Here is a 14,235-nt window from a genome sequence, read left to right as displayed (position 1 = left end):
CATACACTATTTAAAACTTTAAGGAAAAATGTTCAAGTCTTGATCTAAAGTGCTAAAAAAATTTGAGTTGTTTATAGTTCTATAGTGTTGCAAATAATGCAAAGGAAAATATTTCCTCTGTGTCTTTGGTAGTCATAATTATTCTTTTATATTGATATTACTCAAAGAATGGCATTTTCAAGTCATAGGAAATTTATATGTCCAGCGGTATTAGTGATAGCTTATAATTTTACAGAGGTTGGGGCTGATTTTCATTCTAATGTGGATGGTAAAAACATGCTTGTTTACATCCTGACCAACAGTTAATAACCAATTATTTACATCTTGCAATGCTTTGGATGAGTCATAATACACTTTTATTGACTTAAGTTTTTTATTTAAGTTTTACTTACTGGAGGGCTAATAAGGTTTAATATTCATTTCTAAGACGACCCAATGAGATTCTTCTTTGAATAATAGGCCACAGAAAATGGTCCTTTTAAAAGTGTTTGGGACCCAGCCATGTTCTCTGGCGGTGCCACCACTTGCCTCTGGTAGCCACTGACCCTGCCCCCAACCCTACCTGGCCTAGCACCTAGCTGAGCCCCCAACCCAGCATGGTAGCCCTGGAGCCACCCACTGCACCACCCTCACCCCCACACCCACACCCACCACCCCTTCCCAGAGCTGACCACATCGTCAAAGCTGTTTCTTTCCCCCAACACATCATTTGACATCTGAGGAAGTATTTCAAATGGATGGGATGCCCAAGGTTTATGTTCTGAAGAACCACTTAGTAAAAGAAGGCCTGGCAGATGAAGAAATTGCAGTTAGAATTATCAATGAGGGTGCTGCCATGCTTCAGAGAGAGAAAACAATGATACAAGTAGAGGCCCCAGTTATAGTGCTCAGTGACATCCATGGCCAATTTTTTGATCTGATGAAACTTTTTGAAGTAGGAGGATCACCTGCTAATACACAATACCTTTTTCTTGGTGATTATGAGGACAGAAGTTATTTTGGTATAGAGTGTGTCATATTTGTTCTAAGAGTTAACCATGAATGCAGAAACCTTACTAACTATTTTGCTTTTAAGCCAGAACATAAAAGCAAATATTCAGAAAGTGTCTATGAAGCTTGTATGGAATCTTTTGATAGCCTGACTCTCACTGCAATTTTGAACCAATGATTTCTTTGTGTTCATGGTGGAATGGCACCAGAAATACACATATTGGATGGTATTAGAAGATTAGATAGATTCAAATGGCCACCTGCATTTTGACCAATGTGTGGCTTGTTATGGTCTGAACCATCTGAAGATTTTGGAAATTAAAAAATCACAAGAGCATTTTAGTCACAATATGGTTTGAGGATGTTCTTATTTTTATAACTATCCAGCAGTGTGTGAATTTTTGCAAAACAAAATTTTGTTATCAATTATTAGAACTTATGGAGATCAAGATGCAGGCTATTTGTTTTGCAGCTATAAAATGTACACAAAAAGTCAAACCACAGGGTTCTCTTAATTAATAGCAATTTTTTAAACACCTAATAACTTAGATGTCTCCAATAATAAAGGTGCTGTACTAAAGTATGAAAATAATGCGACGAATATTTGATAGTCTTTACCATTTATTGGAGGAAAAGTGACAGAAATATTGGTAAATGTTCTCAGTATTTGCTCTGATAATGAACTGATGACTGAAGGTGAAGACCAGCTTGATGGTTCAGCTGTAGCCCAGAAAGAAATCATAAGAAACAAAAGTTGAGCAATTGGCAAGATGGCAAGGGTCTTCTCTGTTCTCAGAGAGTAGAGTGAAAGTGTGCTGACACTCAAGGGCCTGACTCCCACAGGGATGTTGCCTAGCAGAGTGTTGGCTGGAGGATGGAAGACCCTGCAAAATGCAATATGAGGATACTCTCTACCACACTGAATCTGCAGTTTTGAAGAGGCAGAGTGTTTGGATAGTATCAATGAGAGAATTCTATCCTTGAAAGATGATGTTCAGTAAGATTGTTTCAAATCTCTGAACAACACACATGCCTCTGAGAACCACAGGACTGGCAACCATGGTGCCCTGTGACCCACAGCTTCCCAGGGCCTCTCACATCTCCTTCCCCAAATGGAGAGATCACCTAAGGAGCTGGAGGGGTCAGCCAAGCTGACTGTAAATGTCACAGTCCCTCTGGAGAAACCAGTGTACTTTTGAAACCCAATCCCCCTTCCTCAATGGGGGCTTGAGGGATGTGGGACATTTTGTATTGTCTAAGATTGGGTAATAGCTGCCAAGGCAGAGAGCAATGAGCAAGGGGCTTGGGGAAATTTCCACTGAAGGACAACCACAACTCCGTTTATGCTGTGGTTCACACATTTAAGTTTACAGATTATATTAATTTTCCCCACAGTAGAACTCAGTAGAATTAGATTTCGTTTTTCAACTATAACTTCAAATATAATCCTAAGAGCTAATGTGGACATTTTTCCCCCATGAAATGCCTTTAAAAGATGAATTATTATCAAGTTACTAAGCTGAATTACAGGCAAAATGCTGAGAAACCCGTTTAGCATTTACACAAAATACTGACCTCAGGTCTATAGTTCTTAACTGTGGCTAATTCTTTAATATAGTCTTGGTTGTTTTCAATTATGAACAAATAGCCTATTTTGAGGCAGACTCTCTTACTTGAACACAAATCTAAAAACTAATTTAGAATCTTTCTTGCCCAGGTCTTTCGAGATTTATACTCTAGAAATTTAAGAAAAAAATCCTCTAAATTTCAGAATTATGGAGAATTACAGAATTACTCATTTAAGGTATTTTGAAAGAAATTTGTACATTGTCAAAGTAAATTTTAATTCAAATCATATCTATAAAATTTGACATTTTGTATATGCGTGTTTTCATATATTGCAAATATTTGGTATATAGACCTATGATATACAGGGACGACATGTAGAGGTTTCCTAGATGTTAAGAGAAATTTTAGTTTATTATGAGTACTCAAGTTGCTTAAATAGCCAACAGGATGATTTACTGCTGGCTTTCTATTGTTTTAATATTTTGATGCAAAGGAAATAATCTAATGTTTTGGAAGTGGTTTTGATTAAGCAGTAGAGCATAGAAGCAATGGTTCTGTTCAGTCATTCAGAGGTTAGTGGAAGCATAAAAGTCAAGACTCCATGGTGAACATTTTCTTTTGATAGTTATAGAACTGCTTGGTTAAACTAAAGGAAACCATGTGCTATTTGTTTTTCATAATTACTGACATGAATTGACTGACACTTTTGTTTGGTATTTCCCTTTACTTTGGTGGCCTGAGTCCCTCTTGCCCTTGAATACAACTCAGAGCTTGAGGCAGCATCTATTGTTTCTTTGCTAGAAAGTGCACCCTGTATGCTCCCCTGTCTAAGTTTGAAATATTATACATGTGCAGGACTATTTGAGTATTTTATAAATAGCAGAACACAACAAATCCATGCATGGGCCACGGCTCCTATTTCTGTTGGGTTTTACTTGAAAGATATAGTCCAATTTGACCTTCTCATGCAAATCAGAAAATCTTGTTAATGGAACTGAGAAATATCCTTCAGAAAAAATTATCTCATGGATAGTTCATGGTAATTTGATGAACTAAATTCTTGACTTCATAAGTTTTTCATTGTTTTTTTTAAACTTTGGTTATGCTTGTTTTATATGAGCATTAGTAGCTGAGCACTAGAAGACTCTGGGTATCTATTATAGACCTAAATCTATTCTTAAAATTATTCTTTCACTTAACTTTTAGTTGAAAGAAAATATTATTATCTAGAATTTTTTTACAGTAATGTTTGGAATTTATAAGGTGTTTTAACAATAAGAAAAAGTGATACTGTAAAAATGTAATATAAAATAAAGTATTTAGACTATTGAAACTCATATAACTTAGATGGATTTATGTCATCACTATCGCAGGTTAAAAACAGCCTATAGGGGAGTTCCCATTGTGGTGTGGCAGAAACAAACATGGCAAGTATCTATGAGGGTGCAAGGTTCAATCCCTGGCCTCACTCAATAGGTCAAGGATCTGGCATTGCTGTGAGCTCTGGTGTATTTAGCAGACATGGTTTCAATCCCAGGTTCCCAGGTTGCTGTGGTTGTGGTGTTGTAGGCCATCAGCTGCAGTTCTAATTGGACACCTAGACTAGGAATTTCCATATGCAGTAGATGCAGCTATAAAAAGAAAAAAAATGCCCCTGAAATAGTATTCAGGAGACATATAGGGCAAGGTAGGAGGAAAGGGCCTTTCATATAACTCTGTATTGTAAGCTCATTGTACTCATTATTCATGTGTTCTAGAAAATCACAGTTGTTAGGCATACAGTTATAACCGAAATTTAACTTTTTTTTTGTCTTTTGTCTTTTGTTGTTGTTGTTGTTGTTGTTGTTGTTGCTATTTCTTGGGCCGCTCCCGCGGCATATGGAGGTTCCCAGGCTAGGGGTTGAATCAGAGCTCTAGCCACCGGCCTACGCCAGAGCCACAGCAATGCGGGATCCGAGCCACGTCTGCAACCTACACCACAGCTCACGGCAATGCCAGATCATTGACCCACTGAGCAAGGGCAGGGACCGAACCCGCAACCTTATGGTTCCTAGTTGGATTCGTTAACCACTGCGCCACGACGGGAACTCTGAAATTTAACTTTTTAACACCAAATCATCTGGAATAAAGAAAGCATTGACCTAAAATAAATACACTGCCAAATATATCTCCAATAAAGATGGATTTAATTGGAATCAGCAGAGATTGCAACTCAGGGATGGCCACCATGGTGAGCCACTGAGAATATGTACTTTCTCAGAGTTTGTGTCCCTTACATAGCAATTTTTGTCAGTTACATGACAGTTACATAGCACTGCCCTGTCAAATCTGGAGATGGAAGGAACTTCAAACAAAAGGTAGAATTCCAATTTAATACATTTTCTAAAGTCAAAGCTTCAACATGCAACAGACTAATAGAACGAAAAATATTGGAAAAACAAAGTGAACCACCACCACCCCTTTTCCAGTGCTTATGATACAAATACCTATATATTGGAGAACTGAGAATGAAATAGAAAAGTGTAACAATCTAGAGAGAAATCTTATTGACAGTGACAATCATAAACCATATTTCTCTGAGAATTTAGGCAGGTACACTCTCTAAGAATGTAAGTATGGCTCCTGGAAGTGGACTTCAGCTGAGCTCAGAATTTTGCAGAACTTCTGGATATTACACATTATTAGAGTGCCAAGCTGGAGATTTGTATGGCCTCAAAAACACAGTGTTCTTCCTTTCAGAACATTTGCCAGCTCTTAAGTTTCTTGGGGTGGGAGATAAAGTGTATAAACCAGAAACCTCTGAAACACAAGAGAGGATGATTTTGTACCACTTTCTTGCTGAAGAGGGAGAGAGTTCCATTTCTTAAGTGAAATCCCTGGATCACACTGCCCTTATAACAGGGGTGAATTGGAGAACAAGGCATCTTGCCAAAAATATAAGGGCAAATCCCTGATTGTAAGGAGTTTACCAGTCTTATTTTTATCACAGAAATGATTAAACCTCCCTTGGGAGAAATAATCTGAAGCATTTTTTTTTTTTGCAGCCACTTATGCAGTGAACAGAGGACTAGGCATGAGAACAGGAAAGACTTTACAACCAATAAACTTGGGATAAAATGCTAAAAGCAAATGAACATTGAACTACAAATTAGAACTGACAAGCAAGGTCTTTAAAATAACTCTAATAAAATATTTTAATAAATGAGAATGAAAGAGTGTGGGGACATTAAGCAAAGAATTGGAATCATTAAAAAGAATCAAATTAAACTGAAAAATACATATAGAATAACAACTTACTGAATAGGTATAATAATACACTGAATGTTTAAAAATTGGAATTGCCTATTACATTTAGAATGGATAAGCAATGAGGTCCTACTGTATAGCACAAGGTACTATATCCAATCTCGTAGGATAGAACATGATGGAAAATAATATGAGAAAAATAATGTTATATATGTATGATTGTGTCACTCTTCTGTGCAGCAGAATTTGGCAGAACATTGTAAATCAACTGTATTTTTATTTTTTAATTTTATTTTTAATTTTTTTCAACTGTTTTTTTTAAATAGTTAAAAATAAGGAATTTGGCAGAGAGTGACAAGGTCAAGTGTGTTAATATTAGGGATTTCTATTTGGAATATGCAACTATTGTGATATAGAAAGTCATCAGATAAATATGTGCTACTTTCACCCAAATACCTATAATGCTCACCAAGAAACAGCCTTAAGAAAACATACTTTTTCAACAAATTCTATTTCACATTGGCACTGCTTGAAAAATGAATGAGCTTAAAAGTATGCTTCCATATGATCCAGAAATCCCACTCCTGGTCATATATACAGACAAAAATTTCATTGAAGAAAATACATGCACTCGTTTGTTCATTGAAGCACTATTCACTCTATCCAAGGCATGAAAACAACCTAAATGCCCATTAATGGATGAATAGATTAAGAAGACATGGTACATGTATAAAATGGAATACTACTCAGTCATAAAAAAGACAAAAATGTCATTTGAAGCAACATGTATGGAACTAGAGATTCTCATACTGAGTGAAGTAAGTCAGAAAGAGAAAGCCAGAAACCACATGATACCACTTATGTGTGGAGTCTAAAATCTGGCACACATGATCTATATACAAAACACAAAAGATAATGAACATGTAGGAGAAACTTGTATTTTCCAGCAGGAGGGGGAGGGAATGGGATGGATTGGGAGTCTGGGGTTAGTAGATGAAAACTGTTGCATTTGGAGTGGATGGGCCATGAGATCATTCTGTATAGGACAGGAAACTATATTTCTAAGCACATGTGATGGAACATGATGGAGGATAATGTGAAAAAAGAATGTATGTATATATGTATGACTGGATCACTTTTCTGTACAACAGAAATTGACAAAACATTGTAAATCAATCATAATTTTTTAAAAAAAATTAAAAAGTGCTTCACATTTGCCATATAACCTAGACTTTTTACACCTTTCAGAAAATAGGTGGCACCAGAGACAACTGCATAATCATCCCATTAGTAAGGAAATCTCAATCAATCTTGAAGAATTTTCTATTTTTTTCAGTGTGCCTAAAGATCTTTGGTGTAAGTAGGATATCTAATTATGCTAGGCAGCATTCTTTTCTCATTATATGTGGTTAATTATTTCTAGATATGTTTTCTAGAAATCATATATGTTTTCTATATTTTAAATATTCTCTAAAGAAACACTTCTGATACTTTAATAAGTTGTCATTGGACTTCTTACTTGTACATGAAAATCTAACTCTCAGAGATGAGGCAAGATGGTGGAAGAGTAGGGGGACATGCTCAACCTTTCCCACAAAGACAACAAAAAAAACATATCTACACATAAAATGACACACACCAAACAACAACTGAATGCTGGAAGAAGTTAAACCTCCAAGAATGGCAAGAATCTCTTGATATAACTGGGTAAAACAAGAGGAGGGAGAGAGAAGGGGAATTAGGACTGGACTGGCACTCCTGAGAGGGAATTGTGAAGGAGAAAGGGAACCCACTCCATGGAAAATCACCTAACCAAGAGAAAGATCAACTGAATCAGAGAGATCTACAGACACCAAGAAAAGGGCAGCAGCAGGTCTGAAATCTAAAAATCAGAGTGAGAGCCACACAGTCATCTGAACCACTGGCACAGACAGCAAAAACTGAGATGCTGGGATGGGGGCTGGGCACCAAGACCTAGGCCCTGGAGGCTAGTCCCTGAGAGTGGGCTGGGATTGGCAGTGTGGAGACACCCTGAAGGACTAGGAAGCAGTGCATTGTGGGTGGAGGGAGCAATATGCTAAGGGCTAGGGAGTGGAAAGCCACAACAGACAGAACCTGGGGGAAGGTATGGGCATGCAGGAGAGACAAGGTGCCAGTGTTGGGGAGGGGAGAGGAGGAGGGGAGGACTGCCATAGAATACTCCTTGTGCCCCAGCATGCACACTTGCCAACCAGCTAGCAGAGAGTAGAGCTTCCCAGTTCATCCTCCCTTCCCAATCCTGCACATGCCTGGCCAGAAGCTGCCTGCCATCCAGGTGGACTGGCCTCACCACCTGTGGGAAGCCAACCACCTCCATGGCTTTCCCTGGCCCAGCTTGACTACACACAGGAAGCACCCCATTCATGTGGAGCAATCTGCCCAGCACTGCCCACCCTTGGGAAGAGATCTGTGGCCCAGGAGCACCATGGCAAGACCTGCTGGGCCACAGGAAGTGTGCCTCCACCATGATGTGCACCTGCCAGTCCCACCTGCACTCAGGAAGTGCTCCTTTGCCTTGGAGTGAGGTGGCTAGCTCCACCTGCCTTCAGGAAATGCCCTGCTGCCTCAAAGCAGGGAGGCCAACACCCCCCACCCTCGGGAAGCACTCCACATCAGTACAAGGGCAAAGCCTCCCCAGTTACAGGGAGGGCACCTCCACCACAAAAAGAAAAACACAAGCAAGATGAAGAAGCTCCAAAATGATTCCCAGTTAAAGCTACAAGAGAACACACCTAAAGCGGTCAACAATGAAATAGACCTCTGCAGTCTGATAGACTTGGAGTTCAAAAGAGAGATAGTGAAAATACTGAAGGAATTAAGAGAAGATATGAATAGTTAGGCAGACTCTCTCAGAAAGGAACTAGAAAATATAAGGAAGAGCCAGGAAAAACTAGAAAATTCTTGTGCAGAGATACAAACTGAGCTAAGGGCAGTAAAATCCATAATGAATAATGTAGAAGAATGAATTAGTGACATGGAAGATAGAATAATAGAAATCACCCAAACAGGACAGCAGACAGAAAACCAAATGAAAAACATAAAAGCAATATAAGAGACCTATGGGATGATATAAAGTGGCCAAACTACACATACTAGGAATTCCAGGAGGAGAAGAAAAAGATAAGGGGATTGAAAATATATTTGAACAAATTATTGCTGGAAACTTTCCAAATCTAAGGCATACTCATATCAAGATACAAGAATCACAGAGAGCCCCAAACAAGCTGAACCCAAATAGACCCACAACGAGCCATATTATAATAAAAATGGCAAAAGTTAATGATAAAGAGAGGATCCTAAAGGCAGTAGGAGAAAAGCAAAGTGTCACTAATAAGGCAACCCCCATAAGGCTATCAGCTGATTTCACTACAAAAAGATTATGGGCCAGGAGGGAATGGCAAGAGATATTTAAAACATTGAAAGGAAAAAAAAAAAATATGCAGCCTAGGGTACTATATCCAGCACGAATCTCATTTAAAATAGAAGGGGAAGTAAAATTCTCCAACAAACAAAAGCTAAAAGAATACAGTAATACAAAACCCATTCTAAAAGAATATTGAAAGGGCTTCTCTAAATTAAAAATTAAAAAAAAAGAGGAAGAACTAGGATGGAGGAAACCACAATCAGAGACCAGTCACTTAAAAAAAGCCAGCATACAGATATAATCATGAAGAAGTTTAAAATAAAATAAAATTTTAAAAAGACATCAAAATCATAAAATGTGCACAAAGGATGTAAGGAAATGAATAGATTCTTTTTTTTTCTTTTATTAAATTTTGTTATTGTAATGAAGTGTTTGAACCTATAGGACGATCAGGCTAAAACACACAATAATAGGAAGGAGTTCACACTTAAAAAACAGGGCAAGCACAAATCAAAACCAAACATTATATTCACAAAAAAATGAAAAGAAAAATACTTAAGCAGAAAATAATTAGAGACCATTCAACCAAAAAAAAAAAAAAAACAGCAATAAAACCGGAAGAATGGAGAATCATAGAATCAACTGGAAAAGGAAGTTTAAAATGGTAATAAATAAACATCCTATCAATTGTCACCTTAAATGTCAATGGACTGAATGCTCTAATCAAAAGACACAGAGTAGCTGAGTGGATAAAAAAGGAAAAACCTTCAATCTGCTGCCAACAAGAAACTCATCTTAGGACAAAGGACACATATAAATTGAAAGTGAGGGGGTGGGAAAAGATATTTCATGCCAATGGACAAGACAGGAAAGCAGGAGTTGCAATACTCATATCAGACAAAATTGACTTTAAAACCAAACGAAGGCCATAAAAAAAATAAGGGCACTATTTAATGGTTAAAGGATCCATTCAAGAAGAGGATATTACAATCATCAATATATATGTCCCTAATATAGGAGAACCCAGATACATAAAACAAATATTAACAGACATAAATGGAGAAAGAAATGGGAATACAATCATAGTAGGAGACTTTTTAACACTCCACTCACATCAGTGGACAGATCCTCTAGAGAGAAAACCAATAAAGCAACAGAGGTCCGAAAGGAAACAATAGAAAAGATAGACTTAACTGACATCTTCAGGACAATGCATCCAAAAAAAATCAGAATACATATTCTTCTCAAGTGCCCATGGAACATTCTCAAGAACTGACCACATATTGGGGCACAAAGCTAACCTCAAAAAATTTAATAGTATAGAAATTATTTCAACAATTTTCTCTGACCACAATGGCATGAAACTAGAAATCAACCACAGGAAAAGAAATGAGAAAAAAGCCTACTACATTGAGACTAAGCAACATGCTACTAAAAAACCCCATAGGTTAATGAAATCAAGAAAGAAATTAAAAAATACCTCAAGACAAATGATAATGAAGACCCAACCTCTCAAAATCTATGGGATGCTGCAAAAGCAGTTCTCAGAGGGAAATTCATAGCAATACAGTCCTTTCCAAAAAAAAGAAAGATCTCCAATTGGCAACTTAACTCATCACCTAAATGAATTAGAAAAAGAACAAACAAAACGTAAATACAACAGAAGGAAGGAAATCAAAGATCAACAAGGAAATCAATTAGAGATTCAAAAAACAATAGACAAAATCAATAAAACCAAGAACTGGTTCTTTGAAAAGGCAAACAAAATTGACAAACCTCTGGCTAGACTCACTAAGAAGAGGACAGAAAGAAACAAAATAAACAAAATTATAAATGAAAATGGAGAAATCACAATGGATACTGCAGAAATACAAAAAAACTATAAGAAAATACTATCAACAATTATACTCAACAAATTTGACAATCTGGAAGAAATAGACTAGTTTCTAGAGTTTTACAGCCTGCCAAATCTGAATCAAGAAGAAACAGACCGATCACTAAAATTAATTTGAATATGTCATAAAAATACTCCCTAAAAATAAAAGCCCAGGACCAGATGTGTTCACGGGAGAATTCTACAAAACATACATAGAGGTACTGGTGCCCATCCTCCTTAAACTTTTTCAAAAGTTTGAGGAAGAAGGAACACTCCCAAAGACATTCTATGATGCCACCATCATCCTAATTCCAAAACCTGACAAGGATACCACCAAAAAAGAAAACTATAGGCCAATATCTCTGATGAATATAGGCACAAAAATTCTCAACAAAATTTTAGCCAACAAAATCCAACAACATATCAAAAATATCGTACACCATGACCAGGTGGGGTTCATCCTAGGTTCACAAAGATGGTTGAACATATGTAATCAATCAATGTCATTCACCACATTAACAAAAGAAAAGTCAAAAACCATATGATTATCTCAATAAATGCAGAAAAAAAAACATTTGAAAAAGTCCAACATCCATTTATGATAAAAATTCTCACCAAAGTGTGTATAGAGGGAACATTCCTTAACCTTATCATGGCCACTTATGACAAACCCACAGCAAATATACTACTCAATGGAGAAAAGCTGAAAGCCTTCCCACTAAAATCTGGAACAAGACAGGTATGCCCACTGTCACCACTGCTTTTCAACATAGTATTGGAAGTCCTATCCACAGCAATCAGACAAACAGAAGAAATAAAAGGCACCAAATAGGAAGAGAAGACAATAATGATGTCACTGTATGCAGATGACACGATACTACACATAGAAAACCCTAAGGACTCAACCCAAAAACTACTGGAACTGATAATCCAATTAAGAAAAGTAGCAGGATATAAGATTGATATTCAGAAATCAGTCACATTTCTGTATACTCACAATGAAATATTAGAAAAGGAATACAGAAATACAATACTTTTTAAATTGCACCCCAAAAAATCAAATATCTGGGAATATACCTGACCAAGGAGGTAAAGGACTTATATGTCAAGAACTATAAAAATTAATCAAGTAAATTAAAGAAGATGTAAAGAAATGGAAAGATAATCCATGTTCATGGATTGGAAAAATTAATATTGTAAAAATAGCCCCACTACCCAAAGCAATCTACAGATTCAATGCAATCCGTATCAAATTTCCCATGACATTTTCCACAAATCTCAAACAAACAATCCAAAAATTTATATGAAACCACAAAAAAAAGGCAGAGTCACCAAAGCAATCCTGAGAAACAAAAGCCAATCAGGAGGCATCACTCTTCCAGACTTGATGCAATGTTATAAAGCCAGAGTCATTAAGACAGTGTGGCATGGGTACCAAAACAGACATATGGACCCATGGAACAGAATAGAGAACCCAGAAATAAACCCTGACACCTATGGTCAATTAATATTTGACAAAGGAGGCAAGAACATAAAATGGGAAAAAGTCAGTCTTTCAGCATGTATTACTGGTAAAGCTGGACAGCTGCATGCAAATCAATGAAACTAGAACACACCCGCTCATAATTCATGAAAATAAACTCAAAATGGCTTAAAGACTTAAATATAAGACAAGACACCATCAAACTCCTGGAAGAGAACATAGGCAAAACATTCTTTGACATCTATCTTATGAATATTTTCTCAGGTTAGTCTCCCTTCCCCTCAGCAAGTCTCTGTATGAATTTGTTTCTGTTTTTTAAATAGGTTCACTTGTGCCATATTTTAGATACCAAATATAAATGGTATAATATAGTACTGTCCTTCTCTTTCTTAGCATGTTAATCTTTAGTTGAATCCTTGTTGCTGCAAATGGTATTATTTCATTCTTTTTTTATGGCTGAGCAGTATACCATTGTATATATGTACCACACATTCTCAATCCATTCATCTGTTGATGGACTTTTAGGTTGTTTCCATGTCTTGGCTATTGCAAAATACAGTTTCTTTTATATGCCAGAATTCCAGTCCCTCTTTTGGGTTGAGATCTGCTTTGAATTAAATGCTCAAGTAACTTTTTTTTTTTTTCTGGAAAAGCTTGTTGTTAGAGTCCCACAAAAGCACACATTAAGCCTATAGTTGGTGCCCATGGAAACCCCAGAAAATGGCACAGAATTCTCCCTCCCACCCACAGGTCTATAAAAAGGCAAGGCCAGATATACAGACTGACAACACCGCAGGGAAGGCCAAAAAACACACAGACAATATGAATTCCATCAGAATGAGTCACTAGGACACCTAATCTAAAACAATATCCTGAGGTAAGAGGACCACTTCTCACTTGGGTCACACCTCGCTGGAAATCCACTGCACCAGGAATTTTTTTGATCCCTGAGGTGCCCTTGGACATTGTGTGCATCACATTCAAAATAGTGCCCATCACAGGATAGATGTTCTTTACAATGGATTCAAAAACATATAATGGTCTTAACCTACAAATTATTATCTAATGGATCACACCAAAGTGCATGATTTGTGCTAAAAATACCTCTACTTCCCCCAGATGAGGACCCAACACGGAGGGAACCTGCCTCAATGAGGACTGTCAAGGGGGTTTTACTCAAATGCCTCAAGTTACAGGAAATTTCAGATACATGCTGGTGTTTGTGAATGCTTTTTCAGGATGAATGGAGTCATATCCTACCCATACATAAAAAGCTTTCAAAGTGGTTAAAGCCCTCCTCCTTGAGGAAATTATTCCCAGATTTGTACTGCCTAATGACTTTCAAATGATAATTAGCCTGCTACTGCCTTGAGTGTAACCTGACAATATCAAAAATTAATCTTCATCCTGGACCACGATCAACAGGACAAATGGAGAAAATGAATCATAAAATAAAAAGAAACATTACTGAAAAAGGTCAAGTGACTAACTGGGCTAAGGCCTAGTCAGTTGCCCTGCTATGGATTAAAATATCTCCCAGAAGCAGCTTAAATCAAGCCCCTTTGAAATATTGTATGATAGGTCATTCCAGTTGTCTGCCTGGTCAGAGACATTATAAATGTTTGTAAATACCTAGTTATTGCCAATTATGTTAAAACTCTGGGCACT

The 14,235-nt window shown here is 37.1% G+C and overlaps 1 pseudogene; it reads left to right on the top strand.

The window, feature by feature from the left end:
• The first annotated feature begins 596 nt into the window (after positions 1-596).
• LOC125112987 (serine/threonine-protein phosphatase 2B catalytic subunit beta isoform-like) lies at positions 597-2,063 on the top strand (annotated as a pseudogene).
• The last annotated feature ends 12,172 nt before the right edge of the window (positions 2,064-14,235 follow it).

The sequence above is a fragment of the Phacochoerus africanus genome, chromosome 12 (genome assembly GCF_016906955.1).
Source record: "Phacochoerus africanus isolate WHEZ1 chromosome 12, ROS_Pafr_v1, whole genome shotgun sequence".
NCBI lineage: Eukaryota > Metazoa > Chordata > Mammalia > Artiodactyla > Suidae > Phacochoerus > Phacochoerus africanus.
The sequence above is the reverse complement of the archived record's forward strand: the minus strand, read 5'-3'. Positions and strand labels throughout refer to the sequence as shown.